The following is a 15500-nucleotide window of genomic DNA, read 5'->3' on the forward strand; positions in this document are numbered from 1 at the left end:
AAACTCTGAATCCTAAACAAGCTTCAAAACCAAATTTATTAAAAAAATATCTTCACCCAATATTATTGAGATTAGCTTATTCCAGCATCCATAGAAAAAAAAAACAACAACAAAGCTCTGCTGAAAAAATGGATATTATTGTAAACCCGTTAAAGGTAAAAAAAAGACCGCTCATTTTGCTCAATGAGCAAAAAAAGAGAGCGAGCGCGAGCGAAGAGCATTTTCGCTCATGAAATTTACGAGCAAACATGAGCAGGAGCAAACGTGAGGCAGCTCGCGTAGCGCTCCTCCTCACGAATGAGCGAAAAATGCTCGCTCATGAGCGGATGAGCGCTCAAAATTGCAACACTGGCTTCAATTGTTGATGCATTGGGCTATTTTTATGTCTAGGTATGTGTGATCTGACATGATCGTTTAAAATAATTTAAAACTATTTTGTATTAAAAAACAGTAACCTGATTTGATCTTGACACTTTGAATTTATTGAACTATTTGATCATATATGTGGTGTTTTATTTTTAACTCTTTTCTCACCATTTATTTTTTTCAATAGAAGCAATATAAAAAAAGGAAGAAAAAAACTTATTTTTGGTGTTAGTATACCGTATTACAAGGTGAAAAAATATCGTTTTTTCGTTATTTTATTTAATAAAAACGGAATCGACGTAACACCTTATAATGTGGCCCTCTTAAACCTTGCGGTTTTGTCAACGGATCCACAGGTGTGTATCGTTCTTTTTGCGACAAGACTCCGCCTCCCGGGTCTCCTAAGTGTGAAGGTATGGCACGGGGAGAGGGCACCGAATACCTATATTAACACTTAGAATTTTTGCGTCTGCCTCGGGATTCGAACCGGCGACCTCTGGATTGTGAGTCCAGTGTGCGGTCCGATTGATCCACACAGGCAGACGACTTAAGCAATTGACACAGCTCAAAATGCACAGTAAAATTAACAACTCTTGCCTCTTAAATTTGATATCAGATGGTTATATCAATATCAACACCTAACACTGCTATCGAGCGAGCAATGTTGATCCTTTAGGACCACCGGCACCATAAACAACAACAAGCACACACAACAGTAGTGCAAAGGATAACTTGTTCGACAACAAATCGCTACCTACCCCCCGCGCTGACATGGTGCGATATTGCAATTCTAGTTGGGGAAAAGTGTTCGCTAGCACCTCGCTCGCGGACTAGATCCCACGTCACCCTGGCAGCTACTATGCTTACCAGCAGCTAGTCCCCTATCGTTGGGAATTGGGATTGATGATGATAGTGACGACGACGACGGCGAGGTTGGTGTTCACGGTATGTGTCGTTTGACGGCTGACACGAGATTTGCATAATGTGGGTGTTGAGCTAGTTTTGCACTGTACTAGAAGACTCGTTTTACGGTATATAGACGATATGTGTGGTGTTTACTTGGAACACTGCGTTTTTGCGCGATACATGATCTGCGATTATCGTATATTGCTAGAATACCGTAAAATGGGGCTTTACTTTATTGAGCTCGAATTATTTCGAGCTGGTTTAGTCAATCAAAGCAAAATAATAGTTTACTTCACTAACGAATTGATGTTCTTGAAAGCACTGGCACCAATCAGACGTTCAAACAGAGGCAAGCTGTCTCCATAAAACGGCGCAATACGGCTTTCGTTGATGTGTTATTGCCCATAAAAGTTAGTACACCATCGCTCGGGGATTGATGGCAAAGCCGTAGTCGTCGTCGGCCATATGTGACTCTAGTTATTCCTGCGAGGACGCCACCAGATAGTGCGAAAGTTCAACAATCATCCGCTCGTATGCTTTCTAGATTGGGCCGATACAATTTTCTCCTTGGAATCGCAAATTTCGCGTTCGACGTCGTCAGGAAGCTGTGACGATTCCCGTTTAGCTATGGTTATGCTTTCCCATCCACCTGCCTGTGTCCTCCGCTGCTGGGTAGAACTTATGGTGAGATGGCCCGTAAACATGTCAGTTTTATTCAATTTCAGCAGCTCAGCTAGCCAGCTGACACGAACGTGGAGAAGCTGGTTTAGGTGAGCTAGAAACGGTGAGCATATGCTTCTGGTTGGACTAAAACGAGAGTAAAGAGTCAGTAAGCTGCGAGGTCGGGGATCGTGTTGATGAGAAAATATGTACTTTATGCTAATGATATTGACTTGGTTCCGTGTTTTGTTTTTTTTTTGTTGCTGCGCTTTTGATACTACTTCAGTGCGTTGACGTTGGTGTAGAACTTTTGCAATGGATTCGATTTGATGGTGATGCAATCGGTGTTAATGGAATTTCTGGTTGGATGCACAGTGAAAGAACCTTAATCAATTCATTTGTTATACGGGGAATAATATTCAATGATTAAAATTACAAAAAGTAAAGCTTAAACATCATGATTTACGGCACAAAATAAAAAATTGTTTTTCATCAAAATCAATTTTAATGAAAGGACATGACATGTATAATCAATTGCTGAGACACTTTCAGCTACAGTTGACACGTAAAATCAAATAATCTTATTTAAATTGTCATAATGTACCTAATAGCTGAACTAAGCAATTCTCCACAAAAACTGAGAATAGATTTCATTTGTTTTTATTATTTTAAATAAAATTTCCAGGAGGCTTCTCTATGCCTAAAGAAGCCTTTTTGTATAATTTGTTATCCCACATAAGTCCCCATATAATTTTGTAAATATTCGAAACTCGGTATCTTGGAAGGGAATTTTCCGATCGATTTGGTTTCTTCCGAAAAGTTGTAGGTATCGATCAGGACTGTCTATACAGAAAAAAAAAATGATGGTAATATTCATCAGGAAATGGTGACAGATTTTGTGGCAAAATAAATGATAAATTTTACCCCAGAAAATGATGAATTTTCATCAGTTTTTGATGAATATTCATCAGGTTCACATTTTTACACATTTTTTAAGTAATATTACACAAATAAAGAGGTAATATTCAACCTAACAAATTTTCAACATTCCAAAATTCAACTTTTTTTTTCTGTGTAGACAAAAAAAATACCCATTCAAATTAACTTTTTATTACTACAGGTAATTTGTATTATTTCTGAAGACCAAAATAGTAATCTTTTGGTCCATCAGACTAGTAGTAGGAAAACATTTGCTGCTGAGTTAAAAAAAATAAATCACATTTTTCTAAATAAAAAAAATATTTTCGGTGGTTGTAATTCTGGTGCACTATTAAAAAAAATCGAAAAACTGCATTTTTTAAAGTTCAAATTGAAATTTAAGTGGTCATATCTTCTAAACAGAGAACCTCGTCCAAATTTCTGAAATGAAAATTCGATTGTACTTCCTAAAATAGAATAAAAAAAAACATTGCTTGGAACTTGATTACAAAAATTTATTTCTTTAAAAAATTCAAACTGGCGGTTAATCTTCTGCGGCTTAAAAGATCTTTTTTTTTGGTTTTCCAGAAAATTTAAAAAAATCTTTAATTCGTTTTTTTAGAGTTTAATTTTAATAAATAGTTTTACTTTTAAATGGCTCAAACTGTGTGGGGGCCTATCCTATAACCAAAGAAACCATTTTGTGGTATTGATTCAGCCATGCAAATCTCAATACAATTCTTCAATACAAGCTGTCCATACAAAAATGATAGGTAAATATTCGAAAATCTGTAACTTTTGAAGGAATTTTCTGATCAATTTGTTGTCTTCAGCAAAGTTGTACGTATTGGTTAGTACTATTTAAATGGAATAGGTACACGTAAAAAATATTTGTCATTGTGCCATTGTGAGCCATAGAGAAACATTAAAAAATTAACTTTTGGAAAATATGAAATTTCACGCATAGTTTTTTTGCCTCAATTTTTAATTAAACAATTATTTGCAATCAAAAAGTAAATTAAAGATTTTTTGATAAAGTTTACCGTTATAGCCACGTATATTATAATTTCTGCGACATAATTGCAGTTCTTCGTTAAAAAAAATAGTTTCCCTGAGTGACAATTTTTGGAAATATTTTTGTTAGAAAATGGAACATACATGAAATTTTCCGATGCATTCGAAAAAAATATTTTAGATTTTTTGGATGCAAGACTAACATTCCAAATGAGCGTAATATTGATTTTTTGACAGAAGTGTTTTTTACAATCACGTGAAACAAAATAAGTTTTTTTTAAACCTCCATGCAATACATAAAAAAAGTAAAACGTCAGAGAAATGAATTAAAAACTTTTTGTTTCGTCAAAATTGATTTTATTTAATAGTTACTAGTCATTTTTTCTTTAATTATATTTTTTTTCCTTTGTTATTCAATTTGACTAGATTTTTTAAATCTTTTGGAATGTCATAATTTTCAAAAATCAGAAAGTTATGTACCCTGGCACATGAAAGAAATGCTCAGTGCTTTCGCCTTTTTTGCCACACGTCTGCACAATTTTCTCTGAGCGAGTGTCAAGATAGAACGATAGAGAAAAAATAATATGTTTTTCAATGTTTTCTGATTTTCAAGAATACATTAATGGTGCTAAATTTAAAGAACTAATGGACTCAATGTTATTAGTTTTTTTTTCCTGTAACAAAAACCAATTTTCTGCTAAATTTTACTCTCAAGTTCACCAAATCTTCCTCCCTCCAGCAGTCTACCTCATTTGAAGCCCCCATTTATTCTGCCGCGTACTGATGATCCAGTTTCCCAGTTCCGACGGTTCCGCTGATTCTGCAAAAGATTAGAAGCACAACCCCGGGAAAAGATACCGTGCTCTCAGCTAAAAATCCATCACTCACTCCTCTTGGCCCGTGACGCCCGCGCCCTTTGATCCGTTGATGAAACGGGAACAACCGGAGAGCATCCCTGGTTCTGGCCTTGCCACGGAGGGCTTATCTCCGAAAACATTAGCCCCCTCCCCCCTCTGATCGTTGGAGCTCTTCTTTAGTCTTCTGCTTCAGCACCGTCAGCATCCTTTCGTGTGACAGAGATTTTTTTTTCGTTTTGTTCTCCGCAGTTCATCTTTTATTCTAATGCGGAAAATACCCACTAAATTGAAGCGACCGGGGCCGGAACGGAGCGGAACATAACACCCGGGGATTAGGGTTCATCAGAAGCTCATTACAAAGTCTTCATTATCTATGCTGTAGCTAAAAGCTGTACATCAACGTCGGGCATGAAAAGGGGTCTGTCACATTGTGATTAGTTAGCAAAAAATGAATCAAAATATTCGAAATTATTAAGAAAATCACAAAAAACTGCAAAAAATTAAATATTTTTCTTTAATTCGAAATATTGAAAATTCTAGTTACCCCTCGAGGAAGAAACCCCCCAAAAGGGGGCGATGTCGAACGTTCACGGCCCATGAACACTTGCTATGTGTCGCAGAGATTAGGCTCAGGGTCCCACCAGCCGTCGTGGTTTGGTTGACTTTGTCGTTCTGCGGTAACTTATGCTGGACTGGGTCGGATTTTTTGTGTGTATGTAGCTGTTTTTGCTGTCAACTCGAAGCTTCTTCTTGTTTCTGGGTTTCCACTTTGATGCGGTTGGAAGTGACATTGTGGAACACACCAGCCTCAAATGAGAGGATGCCGCGGTCGGAGTAGATGAGCTTAGTACAACGGCGGTCAGGGTGGTAATCGATGGATTATTTTCTGTTTGGCAAATGAGTCTAGTGATACAAAAGCTTTAGCTTATACAACTCAATTATTTGTAAAATTTCCAAAAAGTGTGATTTTAAAATTACTATGAATTTGGAAAAAAAATACCAAGGACACGTTTTTTTTTTAGAAATACTTGCCAACAGTAAATTTTTGATCTCGCTTTTTTATTTTTTATTAAAAATTCTCACAAGTATCCATTTATTACCTTCACCTTGGATACCTTCATCAGGGGTGACATTGGGTCTGGAGGGGTAAGATTGGGTTTTACAAATTTAAGCATTTTTGTATGACCCATTCTCACCCCCCAGATCCAATGTTACCCCTGATGACGGTATTCAAAAATGATCATTTTCGGTAGCTATCAACCTTGTGAACAAAAATCCTCTAAAAAAATGCGTCATTGGAGAAATTGTTCCAGGTGAGTATTATTATGGATTTTCCTTAATTATTTTTCGATTTTTTAACCTGTATTTTTTATTTGGATAAGAATTTTAAGCCTGACATTTTCGACTGACGATATCTCGAAAATTGTTGATTCGATTTTCAATGTTAAAAAATGAAACATTCGCGAAATTTTCTGATCTCTTTTGTAAAAATAATTTGGTCTGAATATGAAAGAGGAATATTATCAATTTGATGACCTTTTCAAAAATCATTCTTGATTTTATTTTTGTTCAAATATTTTATATTGAATAGATCTAGAAATTTAACATTGGAAATCGAACCAATAATTTCTGAGATATCGTCGCGTTGAAAATGGCAGGCTTATTTGGTGACAACGAAAAAAACTAATTTTCTTCGATTCTTATCCTTTTTGAGGCTGTAGCTCAGAACTTATTGTCCGATCCGATCAAAGTCTCAGAGTAATTTTCTCAACTTTTCAAAAATATTTTTTCTGGGTAGCTTTTCCTAATGTATTCAAAAACGAAAAACTGCGAAAATTACAACAAGAAAGTGAAAGTGACCCCAAGATGGAAAATTTTATTAAAAAAATGGTATTAAAAATGTTTGGTTGCTGACTTGATTCAGATTTTAAAAATATATTTTTGAAGTGTGTTGACCAAATTGTCGATATTTTTAAGGATAATTAGAATTAAAATCTAATACAGAAATAATCAAAATTGATAAAAAGATTACAGCACTTAATACAAATTTTTATATATTTTCGTACCTTTTTTTATGACAAACCCACAAAATTTTATGGAGGCTTGCATGGAAATACTAATGCTTCTTTTGACGTAAGAAATGTAGGGACAAAATAAAGAGATGTCTATTTGCGAAATCGTGAAGAACTAATCAGGTATGATGAAGATCCTATATCCAGGAATTGGAAAGGATCGGACAACTAAGCAATTAATAAGCGATCACAGGCCAAAAAACTGAAAAAAATGTTATTCTCAATAAATTTTGACTTTTTCTTCATACAAAATTCAATGTCTCAGAGATACATTTGAAGGATAAAAAACTCAATTTTAATGACAAATTGCGTTTATGTTTTAGTGGAGTTATATAAAAAATCGTTACTGTAAAGTTAAAAAAAGTTGTTTTTTGTTTTTATATAAGGCCGTTGCAAATATTTTTCAAAGCCCCGAAAAATCCGAAATAATGCAACCGAAATAATGCATTTTAAAAAACTTTTTTCATTCAAATGTTGAAACCGTGTCCTACAATTTCAATTTTTAACTTTTTTTTTTATTTTTTTGCCCCTCCTCCATCGATTTTGGTAAGAGTCGAGGGACAAAAACTTCAAAAAATATTTGCAATAGCCTAAAAGGATTTGCTTAAAAAAGCAGTTTTTTTTGAAATAATTCTGATCTAATTTAGTTTGGTACCTAAGTTTAAGTAGCATACAAAATATTATTATTTTGAAATTAAATATATCTTTATTGAACATTCTTATAATAATTACATTTACAGTGGTATGGCTAAATCATTATTGTACTTTTCGTTTTAATATCAACTGTTCACCTTCATTTATTTACTTCAAATTGTTTTACATTTTTGCACTGAATAGAATTAATTTGGGTAAAAATGAAAAAAAAAATCACTTTAACAAAGAGCAATTCCATGTCAAATAGTGAATCGGTTATACCGGACCCTCTCCGATTTCAATGAATCTTTATAGACACGTTATCCTAAGCTTATGAAAGCCATTTTTGTGTATATGGAGCCAGTTCCACTCGATGATGACATTTGATAAGGGCGTAAGTATTTTAATGTTTTTTTTGTATCTCGTAATTTCAATATTGCTGTATCTCGAATCCGTTGCATCGTATCAAGAAGTGGTCAAAGTCAAACTTATAGGAAATTTGACGGGCTTTCCGAAAAAAATACACTGAAAGAAAAAAACACGCCACTCTAATGTGATTTTTTTTGTTTTTTAAGTTTAAAAGTCAAATTTGAAGGTGTCATAAATCCAATCGTTGTGAAGTTACAGCGGCTTTAAAAATGAAAATGTTGAAAAAATAGCGTTTTTATGGTTTTTGGCAATTTCTATAAGACAGACTTGATTTTTCAGTCTCGAAAATATCTTTACCGGAAAGCTCGTCCAATTTCCCATGAGATTGGCTCAGTTTTGTTTAAATAGACTTAGAAAATGAAATAATCTTCGTTGAAATTGCCCAATTTTTATAAGTGCTAATATTTTTTGACCCATTTTCTGCATGTTTTACTTGTTCACTTTTTTATTCAGAAGCTGAATTTATAAAAAATGGTAGTTATTTCAGGCTCATCCGAATAAAAAAATAAAAATAGGAGGCGTTGTCGTTGTAATCACTGCTAAATTTTTAATTTATTTTCGACAATTTAAACCTTAATTCGAAGTGATACAATTTTCAACTACAACCCTGCCCAAAAACCAGGCCTTTTGCTCAATGTACATTCCAACTGGCTGATGATGGCAAGCGCCACACAACTCCATCCTCCTGTACACATTAAGTCATTTTGGCAATATCATCTGCCTTGACAGCGCGCGGGAACCGTATGCCAAGGATGATGGGGGTGGTGCCCACAATAGAAACAGAGCGCCAAATTCGCACGGAAAAGACAAAAAAGAAACGCATTAAACCAACGAATAATAATAATTTCCAAAGGGGCGGGCGCGCGCGAAAAAATCAAGCCGCTGTGACTACGTTAAACGCAGCTACTATCTTTACGACGAACCTGTCACAGGAAGTGGGAAGAGGCGCGCGTAAAAAAGCGTAAAAAAGTCTCTTAAAAGAACGCTGCCTGATTAAGGTTTTATGCCATTTTTTGGGTGGCGGGGGTGTGGAAATGGAAGGGAAGGTTGGAAATCACAAGGTTCACCTACTCCAAACCTCCGCCCAACGATCCACACAGCCTCCGGAAAGTAGAAATACATGTAAGTGCTGCTTATCACGCTGCTTATGTATATTTGCTCTCACAATAAAGATCTCCGGGATGATGAAAAAATAGCGAAATGAAAGAAAAAGAACGAAACAACAAGAAACAATACAGAAGAAAGGATGCAAGCAGGCACAGGCTGAGTGAACAAACGAACGCGCACTCATTCTGAAAGGCAATCATTCTGAGGCTGCAACTTTTGCCTTTGCGAGGAGCAGCAGAATTCTGCGCTTCGTTTTAGTTCCAATTAAGAGGACGTCGGCTGCAGAAGTTAATCATACGCAGCACGGATCTGCTCGAAAGAGAATCCACGCAGGTGGTGTGCATGTGGTTTGGTTTGTTTGATTATTTTTTTTAATTAATAAAAAATCAACGCTTGATCTAAGTTTTTCCACGATTTGCATACACTTCGTTTTGGAAATGACATTCAAGAGTCGGTTTAAAATATAATATAAATTTTCACAAAATTCACGTATTGCAGATCATTTCAATGGTCAGCTATTGAATAAAACAGTTTATTTCTTAATTTTATCCTAAAACTGTCTATAGCTCAAAAACGATTCACCTTATCATCATTTTACAAAAAACTCTTTTCGATTAAAAATTAAATTTCGTATCTAAAAATGACTTATGTATTTTTGTGTGCCTTTTCGATTAAAAAAAACACAATTATTCAAAAAATTAATAGCTTGACCAAAAAAACAAAACGTCAATCACATCCTATAGTTTTAAAGTTTTCGAAAAATATTATGATAACATTCTGAAATCTGTACCTCGAGAAAAATTCACTAAAAATAGTCACGCTCTGACAAAAAAATATCACTTTTTGTTATAACCTTTTATCACACGAAATTCGATTTTTACAATATTAAAATCGCAAAAAATCAAAAAATAATTAAAATCTAAGGAGATATACATTGTGAAAAACGAGTTTTTTTTGATAAAAGGTTATATAAAAAAGTGATATTTTTTTTTTTCAGAGCGTGACTATTTCTTGAGAATTTTCCTCAAAATTCAGATTTTCGAATGCTTTCATAATATTTTTTTCAAAATCAAAAATTGACACAAGAAAACAAAATTGTCCATTTCGTAAATATGTGAAATATGCGAAAGAACTAGGATTGATGGCTACAAATGTACAGAAACAAAACTAACAGCCTTTACTTTAAAATGAAGTTTATCCTTTCTGAGAAACTTGAATCAAATTGATATTAAAAACTAACTTAATCCACCTATGTGGTTGGAGCCTTCCTCACTCATTACCATCAATGGCTGTACACAAATTTAATCTATTTTTTAGATCTGGATTAAAAAAGAACATCAATATCACTTAAGTGGCCATATCTCGAGACAGGGTTGCCAGATCTTCAATGTTTTGGACTCGATGGAAAGGTCTTTTGATAACCTAACCAACAATGGGTCGGATGGTGGATCCGGACATAGTTTACATAAACTTAAGTGAGATCCGGCTTCCAAAAAGTACTTAAGTGGCCATATCTCGAGACAGGGTTGCCAGATCATCAATGTTTTGGACTCGTTGGAAAGGTCTTTTGATAACCTAACCAATGATGGGTCGGATAGTGGATCCGGACATAGTTTACATACATTTAAGTAAGATCCGGCTTCCAAAAAGTACATCAATATCACTTAAGTGGCCATATCTCGAGACAGGGTTGCCAGATCATCAATGTTTTGGACTCGTTTGAAAGGTCTTTTGATAACCTAACCAATGATGGGTCGGATAGTGGATCCGGACATAGTTTACATACATTTGAGTGAGATCCGGCTTCCAAAAAGTACATCAATATCACTTAAGTGGCCATATCTCGAGACAGGGTTGCCAGATCTTCTATGTTTTGGACTCGATAGAAAGGTCTTTTGATAACCTAACCAACGATGGGTCGGATGGTGGATCCGGACATAGTTTACATACATTTAAGTGAGATCCGGCTTCCAAAAAGTACATCAATATCACTTAAGTGGACATATCTCGAGACAAGGTTGCCAGATCTTCAATGTTGTGGACTCGTTGGAAAGGTCTTTTGATAACCTAACCAACAATGGGTCGGATGGTGGATCCGGACATAGTTTACATACATTTAAGTGAGATCCGGCTTCCAAAAAGTACATCAATATCACTTAAGTGGACATATCTCGAGACAGGGTTGCCAGATCTTCAATGTTGTGGACTCGTTGGAAAGGTCTTTTAATAACCTAACCAACGATGGGTCGGATGGTGGATCCGGACATAGTTTACATACATTTAAGTGAGATCCGGATATATGTGAAAACACATTTTTATACATAACTTTTGAACTACTTATCGAAACTTCAATCTGTATAAAACTCGATCTATGGGACCCTAAACCAAGTCGAATGCAACAAATTCGGGTCAAATCGGTTCAGCCAGTGCCGAGAAACATGAGCTAGTTTGTTGGTCACATACATACATACACACACACATACACACACACATACACACACACATACACACACACATACACACAGACATTTGTTCAGTTTTCGATTCTGAGTCGATATGTTTACATAAAGGTGGGTCTACGACGTTTTTATACAAAGTTCATTTTTAGAGCAGGATTATAGCCTTACCTCAGTGAGGAAGGCAAAAAATAGCATGCAAAACAATGATGTAATATTTGGGTAATTCTCTACCAACTCACACGAAATCGGGAAAAGTTGCCCCGACCCCTCTTCGATTTGCGTGAAACTTTGTCTTAAGGGGTAACTTTTGTCCCTGATCACGAATCTGAGGTCCGTTTTTTGATATCTCGTGACGGAGGGGCGGTACGACCCCTTCCATTTTTGAACATGCGAAAAAAGAGGTGTTTTTCAATAATTCGCAGCCTGAAACGGTGATGAGATAGAAATTTGGTGTCAAAGGGACTTTTATGTAAAATTAGACGCCCGATTTGATGGCGTACTCAGAATTCCGAAAAAACGTATTTTTCATCGAAAAAAACACTTAAAAAGTTTTAAAAATTCTCCCATTTTCCGTTACTCTACTGTAAAAAAATTTGGAACTTGTCATTTTATGGGAAATTTAATGTACTTTTCGAATCCACATTGACCCAGAAGGGTCATTTTTTCATTTAGAACAAAATTTTTCATTTTAAAATTTCGTGTTTTTTCTAACCTTGCAGGGTTATTTTTTAGAGTGTAACAATGTTCTACAAAGTTGTAGAGCAGACAATAACAAAAATTTTGATGTATAGACATAAGGGGTTTGCTTATAAACATCACGAGTTATCGCGATTTTACGAAAAAAAAGTTTTGAAAAAGTTACTTTTTGCGTTTCTCTTTGTTTCGTCGTCCGTGTCTGTCGCGGTTGACCATGAACGGCCATGATCGATGACGACCAACTTTTTCAAAACTTTTTTTCGTAAAATCGCGATAACTCGTGATGTTTATAAGCAAACCCCTTATGTCTATATATCAAAATTTTTGTAATTGTCTGCTCTACAACTTTTTAGAACATTGTTACACTCTAAAAAATAACCCTGCAAAGTTAGAAAAAACACGAAATTTTAAAATGAAAAATTTTGTTCTAAAGGAAAAAATGACCCTTCTGGGTCAATGTAGATTCGAAAAGAACATTAAATTTCCCATAAAATGACATGTTCCAAAATTTTTTACAGTCGAGTTACGGAAAATGGGAGAATTTTTAAAACTTTTTTAGTGTTTTTTTTCGATGAAAAATACGTTTTTTCGGAATTCTGAGTACGCCATCAAATCGGGCATCTAATTTTACATAAAAGTCCCCTTGACACCAAATCTCTATCTCATCACCGTTTCAGGCTGCAAATTATTGAAAAACACCTCTTTTTTCGCATGTTCAAAAATGGAAGGGGTCGTACCGCCCCTCCGTCACAAGATATCAAAAAACGGACCTCGGATTCGTGATCAGGGACAAAAGTTACCGCATAGAACGAAGTTTCACGCAAATCGAAGAGGGGTCGGGGCAACTGCTGTGTGAGTTGGCCGAGAATTACCCATTTATGATAACAACTTTTTTGCTATATTATTTTAAATCAAGCTTCAAAATATGAGCAAATAACTCATACTGAAAAAAAAATAACGCTGCAAATATCTTCAGAAATTAAAAAAGTGTCCTAAGATGAAACAGGAAATCAGGGAACTACAATATTTTTTCATAAACTTCAACATTTTGAATTAATTTGTAGAATTTTGAATCGATAACTATTTTCTATTATTTTCCAACAAGTTATTTTTTCTGGCGCGCTTTATTTTTGTTGTAAAGTATTGAAATTAAGGTGCACAGCAAAGCGAAAGGTGAAACTAAGTATCATTTAATTTTATGATTGAAAATCAACAGCTATCATGCATTTTCGTTTTTTTTAATTGTTGTGTTGAGGCCACGGTGGGTAAGAAGGGGCTTATTATGCAACTTGCATGCACCTCGGAAATTCCTTCGGGAGGTTGTTGGGGGGTCTATTCTGAGTCAGAAAAATCGATTCCCAAAATATTCTGTCGGTGAAAACTGATTTTATCTCGATTTGAAGTTAAAAAAACTAATATATCACCTAAAATCTCAAAAATACGTCTAAATCTCAGTCTAACTTTGGACAAAGAAGTTAATTTTCACCAAGATATCAATTCTTAGTTCCCAAAATATAATCCTGACATAGCACACCTTAAATCGGTCCATTACTTGAGTCCCAGCGTCATCAGGAGGTGTAAAATAGTGTTATTTCTAAAAAAATATTTTCAATTTGCTCTGGTAAATCAACTGTCATGTCTGAATTCAAAAACTAATGTTGTAGCATTGTTGCAAACAAAATGAAGAACAATTTTGCAGAATAAAGTATGACATTTTATCCATTTTCAGTAAAGTTATGTCTATTTTAGTGGGAAAATTGTTGCCAATTTTCAAAATTCTTCGATATTTAACTCGTTCCTGTTATAAACAGCTACTTCGATCATACTCAGTAGGATGTAACCAAATTTACTGTTTGGCGTGCATTCAGAGGCTGGTTCCGGTGGGCGTACTAAGCTCAAATCCCAAATATGAGCTTGATTGAACTTAATAGGAGCTGTCACTTTGCATTTGAATTTTAAATAGGATTCAACTCGCAAAAAACATGTTTTTCAAAAATGTAGATTTTTTAGGCACTTTGGCCACTGAAGCGTTTATTTTCAACATCATCGGCATGTAGGCCAGATCTTTGCGCATGTTTTGGTATATATAAAATTGAAGTTTTGAGCAAAATGTAATGGTCGCCTATCTTTTCTGCTGATCCGTTTTTTCAAAAAATTTCAAAACTTTGAAGGCCTGAGCTCCAGAGTGCGTCAATTCAATGTTATATATATCAAAACATGCGCAAAGATCTGGCCTACATGCCGATGATGTTGAAAATAAACGCTTCAGTGGCCAAAGTGCCTAAAAAATCTACATTTTTGAAAAACATGTTTTTTGCGAGTTGAATCCTATTTAAAATTCAAATGCAAAGTGACAGCTCCTATTAAGTTCAATCAAGCTCATATTTGGGATTTGAGCTCAGTACGCCCACCGGAACCAGCCTCTGAATGCACGCCAAACAGTAAATTTGGTTACATCCTACTGAGTATGATCGAAGTAGCTGTTTATAACAGGAATGAGTTAAATATCGAAGAATTTTGAAAATTGGCAACAATTTTCCCACTAAAATAGACATAACTTTACTGAAAATGGATAAAATGTCATACTTTATTCTGCAAAATTGTTCTTCATTTTGTTTGCAACAATGCTACAACATTAGTTTTTGAATTCAGACATGACAGTTGATTTACCAGAGCAAATTGAAAATAATTTTTTAGAAATAACACTATTTTACACCTCCTGATGACGCTGGGACTCAAGTAATGGACCGATTTAAGGTGTGCTATGTCAGGATTATATTTTGGGAACTAATAATTGATATCTTGGTGAAAATTAACTTCTTTGTCCAAAGTTAGACTGTGATTTTAGACGTATTTTTGAGGTTTTAGGTGATATATTAGTTTTTTTAACTTCAAATCGAGATAAAATCAGTTTTCACCGACAGAATATTTTGGGAATCGATTTTTCTGACTCAGAATAGACCCCCCAACAACCTCCCGAAGGAATTTCCGAGGTGCATGCAAGTTGCATAATAATCCCCTTCTTACCCACCGTGAGGCAATTAATAAAAAAATGCAATGACCAATCAAGTTTGAATATTTTTAAAAAATAATTATATTAGGTGATTAAATTGTCATCAACTGTTATAACTGTTTTTATAATATAATTTTGAACAAAAAAAATTAAATTTTTGAACTTTTGACAAAGAACTTTGTCCTAAGGGCTCTATTCTGGTGAGGTGTCAATCCAGAAAACCGAAAAATGTCGCGCGTTACGAAAATGTTGCATGCTTGGTACTGGGGAAGAGGTCTGCGACGCAACAAAGCACTGTTGCGTGGAATTTTCCACACAGTTGAAACAAAAAGCGAATGATGAGGTTTGGGATAACCGGCACAAAAAGGCG

The sequence above is a fragment of the Culex pipiens genome, chromosome 2 (genome assembly GCF_016801865.2).
Source record: "Culex pipiens pallens isolate TS chromosome 2, TS_CPP_V2, whole genome shotgun sequence".
NCBI lineage: Eukaryota > Metazoa > Arthropoda > Insecta > Diptera > Culicidae > Culex > Culex pipiens.